Source organism: Puma concolor, chromosome B1 (genome assembly GCF_028749965.1).
Source record: "Puma concolor isolate L17-30 chromosome B1, mPumCon1.1.hap2, whole genome shotgun sequence".
Lineage (NCBI taxonomy): Eukaryota > Metazoa > Chordata > Mammalia > Carnivora > Felidae > Puma > Puma concolor.
The window spans coordinates 752531-771057 of record NC_141670.1 but is presented as its reverse complement, the minus strand read 5'-3'; the positions used below and the strand labels follow the sequence as shown (position 1 = coordinate 771057).

The 18527-nt window shown below is 46.7% G+C and overlaps 1 protein-coding gene and 1 long non-coding RNA gene across 6 annotated transcripts in view; one reads left to right on the top strand and one right to left on the bottom strand.

The window, feature by feature from the left end:
- Positions 1–18527, bottom strand: part of DLGAP2 (DLG associated protein 2) — a 781526-nt gene that overhangs the window by 708013 nt on the left and 54986 nt on the right. The window lies entirely within an intron of this gene.
- LOC147581413 (uncharacterized) lies at positions 4195–4776 on the top strand. Its single transcript, XR_015249660.1, has 2 exons — positions 4195–4566; positions 4647–4776. It is a non-coding gene; the product is annotated as an uncharacterized LOC147581413 (long non-coding RNA).

Genomic DNA, 18527 nt, shown 5'->3' with positions numbered 1-18527 from the left:
GACCACTCACCTGGGACATGCTCATTCTAGAGAGACCCACAACAACATTCACGGGCCACATCTGCAGCCACATGACCACCCACATCCAGGCAGGGTCTGAGTCCGGTTCACCTTTCACGCAACAGAACAACTTACTCCCAAAGGGCTGGAATGCAGCAGTGACAATGTGTATCTGATCAATGACGTGGTCTGTCCCACTCTGGGGGCCATCTAAAACACCACCAGTGTGTTCCTGAAAACACAATGAGAACTACCCTCTTGAAGATGTAGCCTTCTGCCACCGAAAGCCAGCTTCTGCGTGAGAGACTGTTCAGAGAATAAAAGGCAAACTACAGATGGGGACTCTCTGCAGTTACGTATCTGACAAGGTTTTATGTGTCCAGGACATATAAAGAACTCCGGAAGCTCACCAGGAAGAAAGAAAACCTCCCACGCTTGAAATGTGGAGAAAAACTAGAACAGTCGCTTCACCCAGGAAGATAAACGGGAGCAGAAGGTCTGTGTGCACCTGCTCTGGGTTAACAGACCAGGGCCCCGTGTCACTGGTCCACAGACACAGGACTGACCGTGCTCATTCCCTGAGGCTCACAAGCGTTTCACAACGAAGCCACACTGAAAACAGGAAAACTAGGGGAGGGGCACCTGGGGGGCTGAGGCGGTGGATGGACCAACTTTGGCTCAGGTCGTGACCTCACAGTTCATGAGCTCGAGCCCCACAGTGGGCTCTGTGCTGACAGTGCAGAGCCTAGTTGGGATCCCCTCTCTCTCTCTCTCTCTCTCTCTCTCAAAAAAAATAAACTTTAAAAGAAAAAAATGAAGGGGTGTCTGGGTGGCTCAGTCAGTTGAGCATCTGACTTTGGCTCAGGTTACGATCTCACAGTTCACGGGTTCAAGTCCCGCGTTGGGCTCTGTGCTGACAGCTCAGAGCCTGGAGCCTGCTTCGGATTCTGTGTCTCCCTCTCTCTGTCCCTTCCCTGCTCATGCTCTGTTTCTCTCAAAATAAATAAACATTTAAAAAATTTTTAAAGGCTTCTTATTGAAATACTGCTAGGAGTAAAGGAAGGATGCCTGATTCGAGAATAATATAGCTTCTGCTCCCTGGTGGCACCTTCAGGTCTCGCTGTCCGCTCATGCACTCCATGCCGTCGGAGCCTTGTCCTCGGCTGAGATACTTCACCTGGTAACATCGGGTTTATCAAAGGTGTAGGTGACATGCACACAACTTGAATCTCCTCCATAAGACACAAGTGTGCCCGTGAGTCCCCACACAACACTATCGGGAACAGTGTGGGACCAGCAAACCGGACCCAAGGGGCTGGGACACCACTCACCTGAAGACTGGCCCCCAACACCCCAGAAACAGCCATTTCTCTACAGGACAACAGCAAAAGCTGCCATGAGAAAGACATAGAGTTGGATTCAAGAACTGGGGCGGCAGGGGGACACAAAACCCTCAGATCTGCTCGAGTACAAGTACAATGCACTTCATCACCAGTGACCGCGCTTCTAACCAGACGTCACCCTACTGATATAGAGAGATGTAGTCACTGTGAAGTACATGGAGTTATGTCTAATACGATCCACTTATACAGAGAGGCAGGCAGACCCTGACATCATCTCCTCGAATGAACATGTCACTCCGTACGCACCATCCAAAATTCTGAACCAGCACACTTCTGGGTTTCGAGGTGATGATCTCTGGTTTCACCAGAGCTGAGTGGCTATGGCACCCAATCGGGCTGATTTCGGTCAGTAAGACTCAAAGCAGACAGCCCCCACCTCACCTCACGAGGCCCCCTAGCTTCACAAGCTGCCCGGGATGCCCAGGGAGCCACCGCAAACCCAGGCGTCGCGTGCAGACCCCACCCTGGCACGTTGGCCCCGAGGATGTTCTTGTGAAAACCCGCGCCTGTGGCACAAATTCTCATGCAGGCTGTCACCCCATCTTGGTCGGCCTGGGCTCCTATGACCGACTTCTCACTGCTCTGGGGCTGGGGCCCAAGATCCCAGTGCTGGGGAAGGCCTCTTCCTGGAGTGCCAATGGCTGCCTGCTGGCTGCACCCGCCTCTTCCTACAAAAGCACTGATCCCATTGTGGGGCCCAAACCTCATGACCTCATCTAACCTTAATTATGTCCCAATGGCACCACCTCCAAATTCTACCTAGCTGGGGTTAGGGTTAGAATTTTGTAGGAAAACAAATATTTGATCCATAGTGAGTCCCCTGATAAAATCATCTACAATATTAAGACAGAGCCATCTGGCAAGACAGGGCCTAGGGCACAGAGCAGCCAGGTGGGTCCGACCCACGGAGGAACACAGGCCAATCGGACCCCACACTGCGCCGGCTCCCAGCTCCTGCAAACCAGCCCCTGGTGCCAGGTTCACCCAAATGAGGGGATGCGAAGCAGGTGGAGCAGTGTCTGTGAGCAATTCCCACCCTGAATCCGAGCCGGTTCCAGCTGAACGGCCACTTAACGACCCGCCCCACTCTGCCTTCGAATAAGCACAAACCTGAAGAAAGGGTTTTGGGTTTTTTTTCTTTTTTTTTTTTTCCAATTTTTTTTTTAATTTTTATTTATTTCTGACACAGAGAGAGACAGAGCATGAGGGAGGGAGGGACAGAGAGAGAGGGAGACACAGAATCAGAAGCAGGCTCCAGGCTCTGAGCTGTAAGCACAGAGCCCAATGCAGGGCTCGAACTCATGGACCACAAGATCATGACCTGAGCCGAAGTCGGACACTCAACCGACTAAGCCACCCAGGCGCCCCGAGGGGGTGTTATCTTTGAAAGGGAGAGAAGAAAAAGAATTTGTCTTTCTTTCTTAAAAACTACAAGTGTGTTGTCTTACAGCTCTGAAGGTCCCAAGTGGAAAATCAGTCCCACCGGACTACAGTGCCTGTGGGGCTGGCTCCTCCCGGAGGCTACAAGGAGAAATATTTTCAGGACTCTTCCTCAGCTTGACGTGGGCACGGCTCATTAGTGGTTGGTGACGGGCACTTGCACGGGGTTCCTACCAGTCTCAGAACGTAACTACCGCCGCGGCACAGAAGGAAAGAAGACACACGCACCCATCAGGACTCCAGTGTGCTCGCGGATCCTACAGAGATCTGAACACAGGCAATGCAGGAGACAGTTTATCTAAAATCTTCAAAAGAAGAACCCAATCGTACAGACGGGGTAAAAACTCTATCAGGCAAGAACAGAAAGCAGCAAGTAAGATGTGATTTGTGGAAAAAAAAAAAAAAAAACGTGAGCCAATGAGATCAAAGAACCTGTTTATCTAAAATAATATCCAAGTTCTATAGCTCCTTTGATAACAAGAAAAAAGGAACAGAAAGAAAGGAAAGGAAAAAACTAAAGAGAAAGGCACTGTTTATGCTTATGATCTGACAAAGAGATCCCCCAAAACATGCTGTCCACCCTCTGCTGCAGGTAGCTCCGGGGCAGAAGCGGGGGGACAGGGCTGCATGCACACCTTCCGCTCACTGGCTCTCCCTGACAAAGCCATTTCTCACTGGCCTCACAGAGACGGTGTTAAGAAAATTAAGATGAGTTTTATGATTTTTTTCAACATCAATTTTTTAAGAGCATAAGCTAAGCAATCATCCACTTGAAATGAGCTGATCCCACGGAAATGCTCTTTCTCACGCATTTCTGATGCCTCGATGTCAACCCACAGCTGCTCCTCAGAACCCCTCGCACGGTCTGTGCAGTAACACGCCCGTTTTCTGAGAATTGGTGGTTTGTGTGTGTCTACCCTTCATGAATGGCACACACATCAGGGATCACATCGACCTCGCAGGACCTTCGAGTCGGGTCAACATGCCCGGAAAGCGCCCCACGTGTGCAGGTGCCGGAAGGTCCATCCACATCTGGGCTGGAAGACAAAGCTTTGGACCCTGTCACAGTTTCCAAATCCTATGCTAACCCTTCTACAGTTCTTTCAAGAATCACAGCGTGGGGTTCAGCCCAGGAAAATACACCCACGAGCAATGGCACGCTGGTGACTCAGCTCGGAAGGTGGGGGGCTTGATCCATGGCACCTAACGCAGTCCACACTCCACCCAGCCAGGCGACTGTGGCGCAGCCAACGTGAAATCATGGAACGTGAGATCTTGGAACCTGAAATCATGGACTGTGAGATCCTGGAACGTGAAATCCTGGAACGTGAAATCACGGAACACACAAGCAGAAGACCAGCCTGGCTGCCTCCCTGGAGCTCGGGGGAAGAGACCCCACGCCACTCAGCCCACCTGACAGCACAGTGAAGGCGACAGGGTGCAATAAGCGAGACAGAGATCTACGAGAGAAACAACACCCCGCCACCGAGCGAGGGAGCGCCACGCGTCTCTCACGCAGGTGTGGCCGAAGCTGGGGAAGGAGGGAGGCAGCGAGCTCACCGCACGGCCGGCGGTGCAGGCGCACTTTGCAGACAAGCATGGCGCTGCCTGCAAAAGCTCCGGCTCCAAGCCGCATCATTCCTCGGTTGGGTCAGTCTTCGCTGAGCCAGGAAAGGCAGCGAAGCCCATGCAGAAGGGGGAACGTAGCAGGAAAAGACCCGAGGTGATGCAGGAGGGGTCTGGGCAGCGGGACAACGGGGGAGGGCCCACCTGGCACAGAAAGAGAGCGCATCTGCCTTTCAGCTGAGGAAAACCGAGACCACGCAGGGCCCCGAAGACGGCACACAGGACCCACATTGAACAAACACACTCGGCCTCCCTTCGTCTCCTTGGTACGTCACGTTCCCCAAACAAAGTACGTTGTACGCGGTCAGCTGTACCCTCCCCACGCCGGGCGTCACAGTGCCGTAATCAGAGATGCAAGGTGGACAGACGGCTCTGGCCCCCAGAGATATTCATCCACCGGTCTCCCATAGGGCTCAAGATGGCCGTCGCACGTACGTGTACTCGGACGCACGACGGGACCACCATCACACGTACACGTGGCAGGACGACCATCACACGTGCATGTACACGCGGGGGGACAATGACCACACACACGTACATGCAGCGGAACGACCATCACACGTACACGTGCAAGACGACCATCACACACGTATACATAGGCGTGGCGGGACAACCGTCACACACATACACGTACGCACGCGGGACGACCATCACACACGTACACGGATTCACGGCGCGACGACCATCAATCACACATACATGTAAGCACGGCAGGACAACCATCACACGTATGCGCGGCGGAATGATGCACCTACCCGTGGCAGGACTATTATACGGTACACCCATGTGCAGTAAGGCGACCGTTATATACGTACACCCATGTGCAGTGACGCCTAGAATCCCTGTCTGTAAGTCTAGTGGCACATGACATAATATCTTGTATAATTTACATGGAAATTTTGAGATAAAACTTTTACATCATCCCCTCTCACGTGTATCAACAGGAATATAAATGCCACACCAATTGTATGCCAACCATCATCCATCATCCACCGGAAAACATATGAACAAATTCATCTTAAAGGCTTAAAATATTACATTTTGCATTTTTGTCCTTAAATTCTTATTTCCATTCTATCTTCCCCCACAGAATTGTATCCTACTGTAAAGCATGTTTAGATTTAAAAGACTTCTCTCTTGGGGCACCCGGGCAGCACCATCAGTTAAGCATCCAACTCTTGATTTGGGCTCAGGTCATGATCTCATGGTTCATGGGTTCAAGCCCCTCATTGGGCTCTGCGCTGACAGCTCAGAGCCTGCTTGGAATTCTCTCCCTCCCTCTCCCTCTGCCCCTCCCTCATGCTCTCTAGCTCTCTCACAATAGATAAATAAAGCTTTTAAAAATAAATAAATACAAGATTTCTTTCTTGGGTGCCTGGGTGGCTCAGTTGGTTAAGCATCCAACTCTTGCTCTCAGCTCAGGTTATGATCTCAAGGTAGTGAGTTCAAGTCATGCTGGGCTCTGTGCTAGGTGTAAAGGGTGCTTAAAAAAAAAGACTTCTGTGTGTACACACACACACATTCATGTGCTTATATACTTGTATGGACATAAAATCATAAATGTAATTTTTAATTTTCTGTGGTAAAGATTCTAAATGATTAAAAATTCTATTTGACCAAATTATCATTACTCTTAGAGGTACATAACGGAGCCTAAAATATAAATACACTGAAATTTTTGTTAAGTATTAAATATTAAAATTCAATTGGAAATACATCTTTTAGTGAGATGGATAGAGATTTTTCACAATCCTTAACGTGTCCATGGGTTAATATTACTTGCTGGTGAAGAAGACAGCTGAGTGCCAATGACCTTTTACTGCTATAAGCACTGAGGAACTTAGATGACATTTTAAGTGGACGATGAGGTAGCATCTTGTTATGGCAACCACTCTCAACTGTTGTACCTCCTTCAGAAAGCAGTATCTGTCACCAAAAAGTATTATTAATTGTCTTCTTTCAGTTGTGTTGAAAGCAAGAAATTGGCAACCAAAAATTTTAGCTATTCATTACAGCCATCAACTTCCTCAACAGCAAGTCCCACACAAGTGCTGCCCTTTTCTCTTCGAGCCGCTTCTCACCTGTGCAACGTGCCTCGGGAAGACTCCCGATGGGGCCGCATACGCACACATGCGTTTTATAAAGTGGAGGAAGGGGGGCAGGAGAACAGAGGGGAAAGATGTAAAAACACAACTCAGACACTTTCTCGGAATAATATGTCTTAGGTGGGGCGCTCAGTAGGTTAAGTGTCCAACTTCAGCTCAGGTCATGATCTCACAGTCCGTCAGTTCAAGCCCCGTGTCGGGCTCTGTGCCCACAGCTCACAGCCTGGAGCCTGCTTCGGATTCTGTGTCTCCTTCTCTCTCTGCCCCTCCCCTGCTCACACTATCTCTCAAAAATAAAATAAAAACATTAAAAAGAGAAGAATAATATGCCTTAGGAAAAAGCACACGTGAAACCTAAGATCAGGGAATTAATCTCCTAAAAACTATCTTGTATCACATACTCCAGAAATGGTCTTGATGCTCTAGAAGAGTAAGCACTGTGCTTTGAAGATTCATATTTAGATAAAGCAATACAACAGAGTCCCTGTCATATTCAAGATATCAAGAAACTGTATCTCTTTTGTACCCAGCTTTTTAAACTCAGAAAATGATCATATTCTCCCATGTCCACAAGATCGTGACATTACTTTCAAAATTTGAAAACAAAGACTGAACCAAGATAGAGAAAGGAAACATCAACACACATTTTAATTCCTTTACCAGTGTTCTCTCTGAAACAAGGGCTCAAGGGCATAGTGTGGAGACAAACCATATTCTACACTGCCTCTGAACAACTCAAAGTGCTGGATTATAACAATCCTCACGGCCGCTGCAGAAGCACATTGATTAATATTTGGGGTATTTCAGGAGGAAGTTATAGAAAACATCTGCAAGCAAGCAGTGTTAGGACCTGCCTCCGTCAAAGGATTCTGTCACTGTTAAATTATGTCCTAGAAAAAGCGGACTCTGTAGTCCACAGTCACTCCAGTGAACTGTGTGCAGCTTTACTTAATCATGGAAAACCGGAGAACCTCCCCGATTGTTACAGGCATCACGCTGTGCTCATGCTACTCTCTGGAATAAAGTAGCGGAGCCCATCACAATCTCTGTCGCCGAAGCGTGCACTGGGATGTTTGGGGCGCGCACCTCGTCTCTGGTCATCTGAGAGCTGACCTCACAGTGAAAGCTAGAGAGGCTCCAGAGTGTCCTTGAGGAGGACTATACCCAAGACATATTCCTAAAAGAGTCAAGGGAAGCATGTGACTGGCAGACAATAAATCCTCATGAGTTAATACACTGTAAGCAGCACAAATAAGTCAGAAGCCATAGGCTAAGAAAAACAGTTGAGAAAATTAGTGCCCCGGAGGAGCTCAATCACCTGGGGATAGAAGCCACAACTTCAGGAGCTCCTGGATGGCTAGTTGGTTAACTTTCTGACTCTTGATATTGGCTTGGGTCATGATCTCAAGGTTGTGTGAATAAGCCCCGCATCAGAATCCCTGCTTGTGATTCTCCCTCCCCTTTCTCTGATCCTCCCCCACTCATGTGTGTGTGTGTGTGTGTGTGTGTGTGTGCGCGCGCGCGCACACACACACTAGCTTGCTCTCTCTCTCTCTCTCAAAATAAATAAACATTAAAAAAAGGAACCACAACTTCAGTGTGCTGACATGTATTGAAGTTTCCATAATAATTTAACCCAAATTTCTCAATTCTATCAAGAATTAAACTGTGTTATTGGGCATTAAAATTAAGTGGTGCAAGGAGATTAAGAACTAAGGATGCTTAGCTTTCAAATATTAATTCACATGAAATAACACAAAGTATCTTAAATTACATTATTTAGGTATCCACACATAATTGAAAGTCTGATGAGACAGAATATTTATGATTTGTCATCAGTTCCAGAGACAGTGTGGGACTTGCACAGTTTCAAATGAGAATGTAAGCTAAGTCTATCCATGTATCAGCACTTATTACAAGTTATTTGTGGTATTCCACAGAAATGAGCAGAAACCAGTGTATCCCATCTTTTGAATGACAGTGACATTATCTCCTAAATGCATTCAACTTTTTAACAAAAGAAACAAAAATTACAGCACAAAATTTGGGTTAAGTAATTGTTGCTGCAGAGAACCCTAACACATCAAGAAGAGAGGTCTAGTTCCCATAGCAACAATCACACAAGTCTTTAGACCAATCCCGTACCTACCATTCTGTGGCTCTAGAAAGGAATTTAATTCCTTACCATGTCATTGAAGTGTTCAGCCAAAACACTGTGTCCCATTGAATTCCTTTTTCCCTTTTGTGCTAACGATCTTAGAACCCATTAGCACCTTCATTTTCTGTCATTCACAGTATCAATGTGGTACTTTGGCAACACTCCATTTTTAAGAGGGCTGTAAACACTAAAAATATTAATTACAGAACTTAATCATTGTTGTAGTGAGTCTCAAATGTTTTCATATCTTCACTCGTTGTTTGCATTCTTAAGCTATTTAACACACACACACACACACACACACACACACACACACACACACACACACACAATCCCTGAGGTAATATTAATTATTTTCTTGGATTTTCTTTACTCTCCTGTGAGTATCATTCAAACTGGTTTATTACCTAGACCCAAGAAATAATTACAAAATATGTTAACAGCATTTAAACAATGGAGAAAATATAAGCAAAAATTCTGAACACGGAATTTTAATATCTAATTAATTTAATGCATTTATAAATTTGACACTATTAGGTGTACTGTGCCCAGCAATATATTACTTACTAATAATAAAGTATTACTACAAAAAAAAGACTAGTAGAAATCCTTAACAGATACATGATTTACTTTTATTTAAATAAGGACTGCACAATAAGAAAAGTTAAAAAAATTGTGCATGCATTCATTCTTATGGGCTGAAACAAGGCTAAAAAATGTTTTAAAAATCACGAGTCACTACACAGCTGCATGGAGAGAACTCTAATTTCTCCCCAAAGGCGAGTTTCCTCACACAAAGTTTAATACCAGTGAACTGACCTTGGTATACGCTGGGGGTCTCCTCTGCTACAGGAGCGACGCCTTCTGGGTCTGAGAACAAGGTGTGATATTGTGACAGAGTAAGAAATACTTGCTTCCCAGCACCATAGCTCCCAGATCCTTTGGGATTCCTGACTGATGGGGCGAGAGGGGCATCTGTTGTTATGCCTACAAACCCCTTTCAAGCGCACCAGAGTCTATGCTGAGGAGGTGACCGGTTGCAGGGAGGCTCAGGCTGCCAGAGAAACCTACCAGGGGACTAGAGACTGGGAACATTCAGCTCCACCCCCACTTCAGAGGATGAGAGGGGGAGGTGGGGATCCAGCCCACAACCAATGGCTACTGATTTCATCACAACATAAACCCTCCAGAAAAACCCTAACAGAACCTCCGGGAAAACTGTCACCTAAGGGGTTTGGAGAGCTTTGTGGCTGGTGCACACACAGTGCTAGGCGAAGGTGCGCCCACCGGGAGAGGGTGTGGCAGCTCTCCCTCCACCCTCCTTGCCCCTGCATCCCCCTCCACCTGGGGGCTCCTGAGCTGTAGCCTTTATAATAAACCACAAAGGTAAGTGCCTTCTTGATTTCAGTGAGCCATTGCAGCAAACTGTGGAGGGTCCTGGGAACCCGAATTTGTAGCGGGTCACTCAGGAGTACAGGGGACAATGTGGGGGCGGGGGGAGGACCCTATGGGCTGAGCCCTCAACCTAAGGGCCTGCGCTAACCCCAGCAGCTGGTGTCGGAACTGGACTGAACTGGAGGACATCCACTGTGTGCCCAGAAATTTTGGAGAAGTGCCTGGTGCTGGAAACCCCTGCATATTTGGTGTCAGAAATGCTGTCGGGGGCAAACAAGGGATCAGAGGTACGAAAATGAAAGCAAAGAGGAACAGAAGGCTGTGCAAGACACAGAGGAAGAAAAGTAACCCCGGTGGAAACATCTCTGGCTGCTAGTGAAGGTTTGCAGACGGTTGTACGGCCCAGGATGGCAGAGATAAGATTCTGGAAACCAATGACCACAATCACAACCGGCTTGTTAACACAGCAGATCTATCAAAATACATAATGTGTATTCACCTTCACCTATTATATCAGGAGATATTCATGGCTGTGCTGTAACACCAACGAACCAGAAACTCCCTGAACAGTGTGTGTTAACAGCCAAAGAAAGCAGTGCCTTGCACGGTCTGGACTCTAGTACTGTGCAGCCACTAAAAGGAGAAAGAAGATCCACATGTACATACGTAGAAACCCCGGCCACGTATATGGAAAAGTGAGCGAAGTTACTCGCAAGACACATAACCTCATCTACGTCGCAAAAGCCATTTGTGGGTAAGGAACCAGGTCCAGAACTGCTTCCCAGTACGGTCCCCAATAACCCCGTGCTTCCTGAGCCGCTGGGGTGAGCTTAGTCCAAATGAGATGGGATGCAATGGAAATCATGTCGGATTTTACAGCCTCAGGAGAAAAGAACATGTAAGATACTTTAATAATTTTATAAGAATTCTAAAATATTTTAAATATACTGTCTTAAATAGGCTGTTCAACATAATTTCACCTGTTTATTTTTACTTGTTTCAATGTGAGTACTGGTGAATTTAAAATCAAGTATGGGGGCGCCTGGGTGGCTCGGTCGGTTGAGCGTCCGACTTCGGCTCAGGTCATGATCTCACAGTCTGTGAGTTCGAGCCCCACGTCAGGCTCTGTGCCGACAGCTCAGAGCCTGGAGCCTGTTTCAGATTCTGTGTCTCCATCTCTCTCTGCCCCTCCCCTGTTCATGCTGTCTCTCTCTGTCTCAAAAATAAATAAATGTTAAAAAAATTTTTTTTTTTAAATAAAAAAAATAAATAAATAAATAAAATCAAGAATGTGCCTCCCCTCCTATTTCTGTGGGACACTGCTAGATAAAGGAAACTACCCCTGGATTGGACGGGACTGACTTGGCTGCACCAGGCGGGGGGATTCTCATTTTTTATATACTTGTGTACAGGAAATGTAAACCACTTCCCTAACTTTTAAACAACATGACTTTTAAAAGAAAAAAAAGGCTTTTGAAGATAAATCTGTTTCCGCCAATGCTAGGACAGGTCCACGGAGGCAGCCAAAGCTGTGCCAAGGTCGGCAGTGGGGGCAGGTGATGCTGGTGTTACCATCACCACCACCTAAACTACACCGATTAGAGTACTGAACACCTCTGAATTCAGGACTGGGAGAGACCCCTATCATCCACATGTTTGCATAGGGAGCAATTAAGTGGCAAACACCCAGTGACAACCAGCAAAACCGTTTTAAACTCTCCTACTATGGGCACCAGGCCTTGAGACAAACTGTGAGGGTTTCCCAAAGTGTTCTCTGCTCAAAAGGGAGACCAGCATAATGGTCCTAGGAAAGTGATTTTGATCCAGGTATTAGCAGAGACTCTCCGTTCCTTTTATGAGAAGCATTTGCCAAACATGTGCATTGCAGAGTTACACCTTCGAGTTTTGAGTGTTTGCACGACAGTCTTCGGAGGCACTGTCAAGGAAATATGGCCAGAAAAGGAGAAATACACATGACGAAGTCTTTAGATTATTTGGAAACTTAAGGGATTTTGCCATAGCTAATCAATGCTGCCACGGATGCAGGAGGAGGGAGTGACCAGCCCCTCCATCGAAAATGAATGAAGAGCTGGAGCAGGACAAGAGCCAGGGCAGAGGGCAAATCCTGGTGCTCACAACTACACTTGTATAATCTCCTGCGCTGGGTTCACATCATAATGCTTCCCCGATAATATCTATCAACTTTGTTCAAAGCCCCAAAGCAAACAGACCATCTGTAGGTAAGATGTTTTAACAGTCCTCACTTAGGAATGCCACACAAAATACTGACTCAACTTCCATTTGGGCATGAGAGAGCCCTTGTATAATTATTCATATAAATTGTTGTGCTTTCTTACAGAGAATCGTTTCCAAATCACATTAGGCTTGTGAGTCAAATGCTATGTTCCACAATGGGCAAGAGAAATTAAGTCCTTATCAAACCGTATGACAGCTGAGCCCAGTAACCACAAGCTGCCCCACCTATTAACTGCTCTGATGGCGCATATGTTCACGAAGCACACACAATTCGGTGAACTTGTCAAAAATGTCAGTGTTCGCCAACTTGGCCAGTGAAAGGACTTCCACATGGAGAAGGTCCTCACAGTCAAAATGGAGACAGAGGTAGAGGCCCAGAACGTTTTCAGAGTCCACGGAAATTGCTAAGGAAGCACCCAGGGCACTACAAAATCAGCCGAGGAGAGCACAGGGTGTTAGTCTGGTGCGGTACCACGAAATCGGAGAACACAGGCCTTCCCGTGGTCTCAACGTGCAGCTTCCATAATGAGAAAAGCCTTTTGGTCACCAGTCAGAAAACCTGCAGTTGTGGACAAATTGCCACTGTATGGGCTGTAATTAAATAAATCAGATGTGTGACCTACTTCTCCAGGTGAGGAGGCAAAGGTCACTGTGCAGGAGCAGCTGTTCAACAGCCAACTGTATCTTTCCTGTCCGTGTGCTGGGATTCACCATTTCCACGTGAGTGCTAGACAGCTCAGCATTAACTCCCTGACTCTAGACAAATCGTGAACAACCCTGTGCTGGGGAAATTAATTTGAATAAATTGGAATAAAGCATGTTTCTTGTTTGCAATTACACACAAAATAGGGAAGATCTCGAAGGTACCAGCAGGAAAAGGATACACAAATATCATTCACACCTGCAAATGTTTGCCTTGGTGGTTTGCTAGTGTAGACGCGGAGGACACTCTCAGCGTGTGGAGCTGCGTTTGTGACTCAGCATCACACGCACACCTGCTGCCGTGGAAGCCCCCTTGACTTCAGCCACATTCCATTAATGAGGCTTCCCCACATCCACTGTGTTTTGTGTAACAGCCACGAGGCTGCCAGTGTTACCTGTGGACACACAGAGCATGGCTCCTGCTGCCATTGAGCTGCCCTATCTGATGAGACGAACTCCACTGAGTATGACAGGCTCTTGTCCCTACAAGGATATGGAATGGGAACACCAGTCTCTTCGCTGTCCCCAATCTGGATGATCCCGCAGTTCATGGTGGCTGCCCAAACACACTCTGTAGAACCCGAGGTTTAAGCTTCATCTAAATCATTCAAATTCTGGGGGCGCCTGGGTAGTTCAGTCGGTTAAGTGCCCAACTCTTAGTTTCAGCTCAGTCATGATCTCATGGCTTTGTGGGTTCAAGCCCCACGTCGGGCTCTGTGCTGACAGCACGGGGCCTGCGTGGGATTCTCTCTCTCCCTCTCTCTCTGCCCCTCTCCCACTCATACAGTCTCTGTCTCTCAAAATAAAAAAAATAAAAAATAAATCATTCAAATTCTAATAGTTTCACTCTAGATATCTGTAACTCATCAAGATTCTGGATGAATGTCAGCTGAAATTTACTCCTCTGCTCCTTCCCAAACTGCATGAAGAGCTACTCATAAATTAAAACACAAGACCAATATCAAAACACGGAGGCTTATGAAGAGTATCTACTGTGTCATTTCACTAAACAAAGTAGGTCACGGTCTTCCTGCATTTGAGGTCCAGGGATACACTTCCTATGTCAGCCAGTTTTCTCCCTGTAGGACTGACACCTACCAATGGCCTATAAACAAGTTCTTTTCAACATTCTCTCCTGGGTAGCTGCATGGAAGTCCCAGAAGCCAATACTTCTTGCTTCTGAGATCCAACACCACAAATACTCCATAAATCTTCATCTTGTAGAAGCTTAACTTCAAATTACTACAAATTACTCTTTGATATTTTGCTGTTTATCATTATTCATTAACCTTAAGAGATTTTTATGGCGATTTCCTTTCTCTGGAGGGTCTAGGTGATAGCACTTGCCATTCCTGATACAGACGGACTGCCTGCTAGGTGTCAGAGTCCACACCTAGCCATCCACGCACCATCTCCTCAATATTCAATGCTATTCCTTTGGTGTCACCCTCAGTTTATAGATGGGGAGGCGTCATCAGAGAGGGAAGGAGGGACAGTCCCCATTACAAGTTCAGCAGATGCCTGGGTTCGGACTCCATCTCACCTGAGGCCAGCATCCTACAGGCCCCACAGACCACTTTCCTCCCACTCCAGACACAACCCAGGACATAAGTAACAACACAAGATGATTCGTGAATCTTCTATTTTAAAAACATCTTAATTTTAAATCTAAAGTTTTCAAATCCACGTAGGTCTTAAGTAGTTAGTGGTGCTAGGTTTGCAATGTTGAGGTGGCTTAGTAAGAGGTTATACCAACGTTACCGATGCATGTCATTTCTGGCTTCAGGGCTAAGTCACTATAAACCGATAAAAAATTGTAGAAACATAAAGTAAATTAACCCAAATAGCAGTGATTTGCCTGTGTTATCGTAATCGTAAACGGGGATGATGCTACCATAACACAGTGGTTCAGAAGTGAAGCCCACAGAAGATGCGGGCCTGCAGACAAGCTCCAGCAGGGCTCGGCGACTGTGACCGTGACTCCCTCTGAGAGGTGCACGTGGCAGACCACCTCCCATAGCTGCACCCAGTGCTTTTATGGAACAAACGTCCACTCCACCTTCCCTAAATCAGGTGACAAGAAGGGGACCTCCAGAGGACTGAAACGCGCCCACAGTGATAGGCACGGCAGCTTTACTCCTGGTGGCATCCCCAGAGCGGGAAGGAAACTAGAAACGGAGAGAATGAGCATCCCCAAGTCCAGGTGGCACAGCATAAGTACAAGTCAGGCAAGCAGCGTGTTTCCAAAGGTATCAGTGTTGGATCGTTTCTTCCATTGTAAAACACATTTTAAATAACCATCCTGTTTATTTTATTACCACGGGGCACCAGGAAACGTTCTGCTACCAGAAATGGCTCCCAGATGATTGAGTTTACAGAATTTGATAAAAACTTTACAGGGACACCTGGGTGGCTCAGTCAGTTAAGCATCTGACCCTCCCCTGCTCGTACCCTCTCTCAAAAATAAACAAACATTAAAAAAAATTTTTAAACTCATAATCAGTTGTTACTATGAAAACTGTTCATCAGTAGCACCCATCCCAAAGCTCTGTTTCAGTTACAGAAAATGTCCTGTGTTTCCTGTGTTCTCAACGTCTACTTTAAAGATGCTTTGCAATGTCTCGTTACTCTTACAACTGGTGTGTAAGGTCCTCACAGGTACAAGAACTGACTGACTAGCCAATTGTATCTGTGCATTTCGGCCTCCTTGATGCCTGGCCTTACTCCAAGGACAAGGTTTGAACATGCTGCGTGTCCTTGTCTCCTTGCTGGGAATGAATCAAAGTTTGTCGAGAGAACACGCACAGTCAGTTCCAGGAGCAGAGTGGGGGAAGGTGTCCTGGCAGGGGTTAAGTGTCCTTTGGGAAACACAATTCACAAACAGGAACACCCACGTGAAAAAGAAGAAACACACCCAACAGAAGGGGCCTGACCAAGCTCCTTGAACTTAATATCTCTTTTGTGGAAGCTCAAGTGCCCAGGAAACTTCATCGTCCACAACCTCGCAGCCCCGATGCCGGTTCTCATCGGCCTGCACACGAGTCGTGGCTCCAAGATGAGGAAGGACTTCTCCCGAATCACTGGCCTCTTGTGTTCCTTTGCTACAGTCTCCCTGTCGTTCACCCCTCACAGTCTGGACCATTTAATTTACTGATAAAATGGCACATAAATAAGAAGCTCTCAAACGCTTTCCAGTGAGCCTGCAGGAAGAAAGCGTCCATTCCCAACTGCATCTGCGAACGGTCAGAAAGCAATCAGCGAGTTTCGGGATCACATAGTTCTCTGGAGCCTGATTCTGGGAGGGCAGAATTTGGCTGGTTAATTAATGAATCTCGTCCTCCGCAGAACCGCAAGGTCTCCACCAACACCTGAAATGACCACTCCTGAATATCATGCCTGGTTTTCCTCACCCAGGAGGAAACGTGCACCTGAAAACCTCAGTCCACACACACAGCATATGCAGACAAAAGACTGACATACAAGATGGTCATCAATCCACGATCAGCAGATATTTGCTGTGCAGATTCAGGTCATACCACGGTCCAATTCTGGAGGTCATCAGACTCATCTATTTGACCTCAAGGAGTGCTATGATCACCTGGAAAAGGATGTCCAACATGACCGTGAGTTTACTGTGCATGAGTGTTTGCATGGCAGCCAGCCCACCTGATCAGCTAACTGGGAAAGGACTGTGTTCTAGATCCCATGCCCTGGGCGCGTACGTGCATGTGCAGGTGTAGGCGTGTGCAGGTATGCAAGCTTGCAGGCCTGTGAATGCGTGTGCATGTGTTTACATGCACGTGTACACATGCACTGGCGTTCGTGCAAGTGTGAGCACACAGGCACGTGCCAGAAGTGAGGATGAACAGAAGGAATTTCTCCCCTAAAGTTACCCCTCCTACTTCCTCAGCCTCCTCAGCCTTCACAAATATAGTACAAATCCATCACCCCTTAATGCAAAAGTCCAAAATTCAAAAGGTTCTGAAAATCACAAGTGTGTTGGCATCTCATCTGGCAACAAAGCCTCACTTTTCTGCCCTTCCCAGAAAGGCAACGACTGATGGGCACTAGTGTGAAGGAACGCATCTTTCTTCGCCTTGCTTAGCACGAACATCCAGGCTCCAGCGCAGAAATATTAACGTGTGGGACAACAGGATACTGCCCCAGTCCCCATGCAGCATGGGCGTGACACACTAGAAAGGTAAGTCACCTCCGAGGGGATAACTGAAGGGTACCTGGACCATTTCTCCTGAAAGAGGAGCCCCTACGCTCTCGTGATACCAAGTTCCTGACATCCTTTTGTTCACAGCGTCTCTACCACCTGACCTATTTACCTACGCACTCGTTTCCTTACACTCCTGCCAAGTGGAAGCTCCCCATGGACAGGAACTAGGTTTGGCTCACACTGTATTCCCAGAGTTTGGTGCGTGGCAAACACTGCAACCTCATCAACAGCTACTGACTACGCTTTATTTAATCCAGAGATTTAAAACTACACAATTTTTAAATTGGCTTACAGTATATACTACCTAAAGAAGAAAACATGGAATACAGGAATAGAATGTTCCCATGTGTAGAAGGATTCTGAATGAGAAGAACTTCTCCTGAGTCCTGCTTCTACCAAATTTCACCTGTGAGTACTTGAAAATGTCACATGACTAACGCGGTCCTTAGTTTAAATAAGTATATTTATTTAAACATCACACAGATAGGAAAGGATATTTCAAGCCTTAAAGCAGTACAGAAATACTACTCTAGTCATTTGTGTGATATAGTTGGAGAGGAACATCAGTTTTTTGAAGCCCCAGGTGCTTAATTTCAATATTTGCTACACGTGGCTTATTTAAGCCCCTAGTCTATGACAATTTGTTAATGCAGCACAAACTGACGAAGACAGAGCAAGCCAAGAAGGCCAGATGCAACTGTAGCTGCCCGCATCTGGCCCATAAAGCAGGCACATCATGCAGCGGCGATCAGGCCACCCCACTCCCAGCTCTGGAGCTACAATTCACGGATTTTGCCCCAAGGGAGAGGCAGTCCATAAGAACAGAAAACCCAACGCTCTCCCCAAAGGGAGTGGCTTTATTTGAAACAGTACGAGCAGTTTAAGCCCAAGAAGACTCTCAGACAATGGATATTTAGGAGGAGACCAATTAAGAGGAGAATGGTAGCTCTAGGAAAGCACTAAGTTAAACTCAAGGCAAACAAGTACCAGGAAGAAGCAGAGAAACACACAGCTAAGAAGAGCCCTTCCGAGGGCAGACAAAATCCCAAAGACTGGCCCCAAAAACGATGATGAAAATGGGGTCCAAACAAAATTGGATCAGACTATTGCGCAGTTTGTACCCCTGGGCATTACACAAAACAACAGAGCAGTTAGCTGACAATTAGTGGAGCCCAACAGCTCTGTGTGATACCAAACGAGGCAGAAAAAGAGGCAAA